Source organism: Lissotriton vulgaris, chromosome 1_1, assembly GCF_964263255.1.
Source record: "Lissotriton vulgaris chromosome 1_1, aLisVul1.2, whole genome shotgun sequence".
NCBI lineage: Eukaryota > Metazoa > Chordata > Amphibia > Caudata > Salamandridae > Lissotriton > Lissotriton vulgaris.
In genome coordinates this window covers 239,082,681-239,088,680 of record NC_141685.1, presented here as the reverse complement: position 1 = coordinate 239,088,680, position 6,000 = coordinate 239,082,681, and positions in this window count along the sequence as shown.

The window sequence follows — 6,000 nt, the reverse complement described above, 5'->3', positions numbered from 1 at the left end:
AGATCCACATATTCTGCTAGTCTCTCTGTAGGACCTCAAATTCCAGAGATGATGGGTCTCCCAGGTGGGAATGGCGCCTGTTTGTGTATTTTAGGAAGTATGTATAAACATGGATAGGTAGGTCTTTCAAGTACAGGGTTTTGTCCTCATCCAGCAGACCTTGGGTGTACCATTCCTGTAGGTTTCTATTGATGAGAATGGTGAGAGGACCAGTAGGGTTTCCATCAAGTGCGGTGTAACAGGAGTTGTCTCATAATCTCTAGGTTATAGTCAGACTTGTCCATGACCATCACGTTGCCTCCGTTGTCTGCTTCCTTAATGAGGATGTCGTCCTTTCTGCTCAGAGTATTGAGTGCTGTTCTCTCTCCTCTGGTCAAGTGTCTTTAATATGCTTGGAGTTGGTGCGGGTCTTCATTTCATATTTGTCTAGATCGTCCACCACGAGATTATGGAAAATGTCGATCTGGTTACCCCGTGTCAGGGTTGGAATCCATTTTGATTTGGTCTTCAAACCGCTGGGGACGGTGTGTGTGGGATCAATGTCTAGTTCTTGTAGAAGAAGGTCAATGCTTTGTGGTGGGTCATCTGTGTCGGTTATAGATAATAGGACATGGGTTGCTCTGATGTCATTGATGGTTTCAGTGCAAGACAAACGGGTGTAATATAGTTTGACTGGATTACTGGCTGGCACAGACATGAGAACGAGGGGGCGTAGGCTTCCTAGCTGATCTGCCCCCCCCCCAAAAAGAAAGGCTGCAACAGGCAGCGTCTGGCTTAAGTCTCAGTCGTGTTGCGCTGCTGCGGGACCACCAGTATGCAGTTGAAATGTGTGCCCTCTGCCTTGTGTGCATTGAAAGTTCTTAATTATGTTCCTGTGTTAAATTGTAAATGTGAGCAGTCACATCCTGTGTAAGCGGACCTTTGAAAAAACGCAGCTTTCGTACTAAAGAGTAATTATGCGGAGAGAAATGATTCAGAACTAACGTAAAGTGCTCTTGCCTCGTGCGAAGAGGAACACTACTCACATTCCCTTCTTTCTCCAACAGCTGGTGTGAGCGGCCTCATACACCTGTCTGCCATCCCAGCAGAACTAGCCAGACCCTCAGTGTCCTTCAGCGCGTGCGCGCCTCTCACAGCCCATACTAACAAACAACTTGTACATTTGGCATGTTGCTCATGCTTACTGCCCGGTTTACTAACTTCAGGAATGCAGAAGTAGCAGATGTCCGCTGTGTTGTAAATAACCTCCGACTGTGCTGAAAGACAAGCTTCTGAGCGAGTGCCGCTCCTTTCTTCAGGCCTTACTAGTCTCACGTCATTGTCTCGCGCAGTCACCTCCTCTTCACCTCGCCACAACCCGCGGCCGGAATCGTATTTACTCGGTGGGGGCTGACGTGGTTTCAGTGGCTGCTGAAAGTGAGATTTGGTTCGAGCCGCATCAGACATAACTGGCGAAACCGGTTCCTGCTCTTTTGTTTTGTTGCGCTATAGCACAACAGGGCATATTTATTCCTCTTCATGCTTGCAGGACGCGCACAAAGGCCCGGGAGGGGTGGGAGAGCGGGAAAAAGCTGGAACTGCGCTGATTGCAAGCTGATACCACCGGGCAGCTGTATTATTCAATACTAGCAGTGCCATGGTACAGAAAAACTTCGAACAAATATTTCATACTACAGGCATAGTTAGTCTATTAACATCCCATTAGCAGAAAAAAGCTCCGGCTGGAAAGTGGACCACGCCATGACACCATCATGTTTCTCTGAGGTCCAGCAGAAATGGCTCGGAGAAACGCCCCGTCATTTTCTGACTAGGGGCGTGTTTTTCTTTCTCTCCTCTTCCCATTGGCTGGAATGTAAAATTCCAGCCAATGGGAAGGGAGAAAGAACCTAAAAAACACAACCCCGAATCCAAAAAAGACGGGGCTTAAATGGACAGACGCCCCTCTTTTCCATGGCTGGCCTCCGTTTAGGAAGCCCGCGAATTGAGAAGAGGGGCGGGTTAAAGCCCCACACTAAGAAACATAAGATCTCGCCGGCGAGACTACGCAAGCTCAGCCTACGCAGGCGGAGGCCTAAAAAGTACATTCTTGTGAGAGGCTTGCAAACCAGGAAGCACTGCTTCCTCGGACATCATGCGAGGAATTGCCTCCCTGGCTCTCGCGTGTGCTCACAAACTCTCTCTCTCTCTCGGAAGAGAGAAGATGGTTATTTTAAGAACAAAAAAGGGGCACAGTACAAAGCTACACATATGATAAAAGGAGAGGCTAGTTCTCAAAAGACCTGTTTTAGTTAACTGTTTAGAGGCTCTCATGAGAGTAATACCACCTTAAAAATAAACTATTGATATCATGCATCCAAATGAGAGTTACAAGAACTCAGCAAATGCACATTCACTACTGAAATATTGAGTGTGTATCTCTTTAATACTCTCACATATTTTACAAACATTTTACAAACTATAAACCATACTCTTATATTCCAACCAAAAATTATTTTTACAAAATTATGTCTAAGCTTTATATGTATTACAATAATCGTTCTACCATACATTGAGACACATACATAATTAATTTACTTAAAACCTAGATATTCCTTGAAAAAACAAAGGTTAAAGTAACATTATAGTTTGGTGTAATAAAAATATGAACTTTCGATTTAAAAAAACCTTATTCACTGAAAAAAACAAAGTTTAAAGTAATGATATAGTGAGTGAATTTCCTAGTGACAACATTACAGTTTTGAAGTAATAAAACTACATTTAACATCACTCATGAAATGTTCTTGACATCGATTATGACATCACTGATGCCATCTCAAATTACATCATTGATGACATCTTCCAAGCTTTGTTTTCCTGCATATTGCTGTATAAATTGCTATGGCTTTATATGTCAGATACTTCACATTAACAATCAACTACTGACCTATGGGAAACTCTCACGGAGTACTGTGTTCAATCTGTATACAACTGTTCAGAGAAAGCCAAAATAGTGAATGCCAGTTCCCAAACAAATGCCCTACTACTGACAACTTTTATCTGTATCAAAACCCCTGAAAAACTACAAACCTACATTAAGAAATTAAGTTGATATCAGTAGAGAAAGGAATACTGTAAACAGTGTATACTCTATGGAGAGAGTTCATTCTATACCACACTGTTTGCAAACAGGGAAACTCTCATATGAAATACATCACAGAGTATTCAAAAGAATCTACTAGAAACTGCTTACATTCTATGCAACAGATGTCCAAAAAAACACTATTTGCTCAAAATAACCAAGATCTGAAGGTGCTAAAGATCATACTACCTGCACCCTTCCTACTGTAGTAAAAACTTTACGGATAGCCCTTTTTCTGAAGCAAAACAAACATGCGTACATAAGTTAGTACCTGGTGCATACTCTCTTTCATTTTAAGTATAAATGATGCTGACATGATTCTCTCTAATAACTCAAGGCTGCTTACAAAAGTTTATTTATATGACGAATAATCTTTCTCCTTTTTCTGTAGAACCAAAATGTTGTGTGCAGCATAATTAAAAGAACTAAACTGTCACTTTCACACAAGAATTCCTTGTGAATGCAAACGTTTATAAGATGTTCAATACCTCTACAAAGTTATGGTGCATTAGGAGCACATGCGTTTTGTAACTACTTACACACATTAGCTGGACCCAACCTGTACACAATTTTGTGGAAACGTAATATGGTAGTTACCTGCAACTATGTAAACTGTAAAACAAACTAGGACACTCATTGGATGATATCACGGGTGATGTCATCAATGATGTCATTTGAGACGTCATCAGTGAAGTCATAAGTGATGTTATAGAACATTTCTTGAATGATGACAATTGTGAGGTCATAAGTAGTGCATGGTGGGGGCGCAAGTTATAGTTAGTGCGGCTAACTAAATATAACGTTAACTTTAACCTTCGTTTTTTTCAGTGAATATATATGAACATATAGAACATTCTATTGAATTTATATGTATTTTCAAAAATAATTTTAATTTAACATTACTTCCTGTGAGGTTTTATTTTAAGTATCTACCACCATTTCCTTCTATGGGAAGGTGTTGCAGTAACAGTGGTTGACCATATGTGGTGTTGGACTTACTCCAGCTCTTAGCTGGAGTACATTTACAACAGTTTTGAGTTCTTTTGGCTGTACCAACTTTAGAAGTGCAGTTTATGAATAGCAAATGATTTACTCTTTCGTGAGTGTGTGCAGGTTCCTCCCTAAAACCCTTCCTAAACTCCTTTACCCATTTCCCTTTTCCCCTTATTCATGTAAATGTAAATGTAAATGTATTTGAGCTTATATAGAGCACAGCTACCCGCAGTGGATTTCCCGGCACTTGCTTAGGGAACCCGTCCTGGTATTCCCCTGTGAGATAACCCCGGCAGGGTATCCACAAGGTGAAAGCCAGGCATCCCGCCACGAGGGGCCGTTGTGGAGATTAAGCAAGCTATTGCCAAGAGTCGCAGAGTGTGAACCCGTGAGTCGAGAAGGCACCGGAGCGAGAATTATCGAGTCCGTGGAATTTTTTAGCCCAAGACCCGCTGAGGCGGGGAATTGAACCCTGGTCCAGGGCCGATCTCAGCTTCCGGGTCTGCCGCCTCTAACCCCTGAGCCACACTTCTCCACTATTCAATAAATATTTCACATTTCCAGCCACTCTCCCGTCCCTCCCACATTTGTTAGTATAACATATATTTCCATGTGTGATAATACTGCAGTAGGGCAAGAGATATTTGAGCTGAAAACAATAGGAGAGGCAGAACATCCGCATGTAGCTTTGGAGTAGCATTTTAATCAAGAATTACCGCCCCATCTCGCTCCTCCCGTTTCCAGCCAAAGTCATCGAGAAGACCGTCAACAAGCAGATGGCCGCCTTCCTCGAGACGAACGGATCCCTCGACCCCTCACAGTCCGGCTTCAGAGCCAACCACAGCACCGAGACCGCCCTCATCGCCGCCACCGATGACATCCGAGCCCTGATGGACAATGGAGAAACAGCGGCCCTCATCCTCCTAGACCTCTCCGCAGCATTCGACACGGTCTGCCACCGCACCCTAGTACGGCGCCTCAACAACATCGGCATCCAGGACAAGGCGCTGGAATGGATCATCTCCTTCCTCGACGGAAGAACACAGTGAGTCCGCCTACCACCGTACAAGTCAGAGGCCTCCGAAGTCATCTGCGGCGTCCCCCAAGGATCATCTCTGAGCCCCACCCTCTTCAACGTCTACATGAGCCCCCTCGCGGCCATCGTACGCAAACACAACCTCAGCATAATCTCCTACGCCGACGACACCCAGCTGATCCTCTCCCTGACCAACGACCCCGCAGCCGCCAGAGCCAACCTGCACGAAGGGATGAAAGAGGTAGCCGAATGGATGACGACCAGCCGCCTGAAACTGAACTCAGATAAGACGGAGGTCCTCATCCTGGGCTCCTCACCCTCCGCCTGGAACGACTCCTGGTGGCCCCCCGCCCTGGGCACCGCACCCAAACCAACTGACCATGCTCGAAACCTGGGCGTCATCCTGGACTCCTCCCTCTCCATGACCAGGCAAGTCAACAACGTCTCCTCGGCGTGCTTCAACATCCTACGCATGCTACGGAAGATCTTCTGGTGGATCCCCACCGAGACCAGGAAGACCGTCACCCAGGCCCTCGTCACCAGCCGACTGGACTACGGCAACGCCCTCTACGCCGGTACCACCGCCAAGCTCCAGAAGAGACTCCAGCGGATCCAGAACGCCTCAGCCAGACTCATCCTCGACATCCCACGAACCAGTCACACCTCCGGACATCTGAAAGACCTTCACTGGCTCCCCGTCAACAAAAGAATCACCTTCCGCCTCCTCACCCACGCACACAAAGCCCTACACGACCAAGGCCCGAGCTACCTCAACAGCCGAGTCAATTTCTACGCTCCCAAACGCCACCTCCGATCAGCCAACCACGCCCTCGCCGCCGTCCCCCGCATCCGA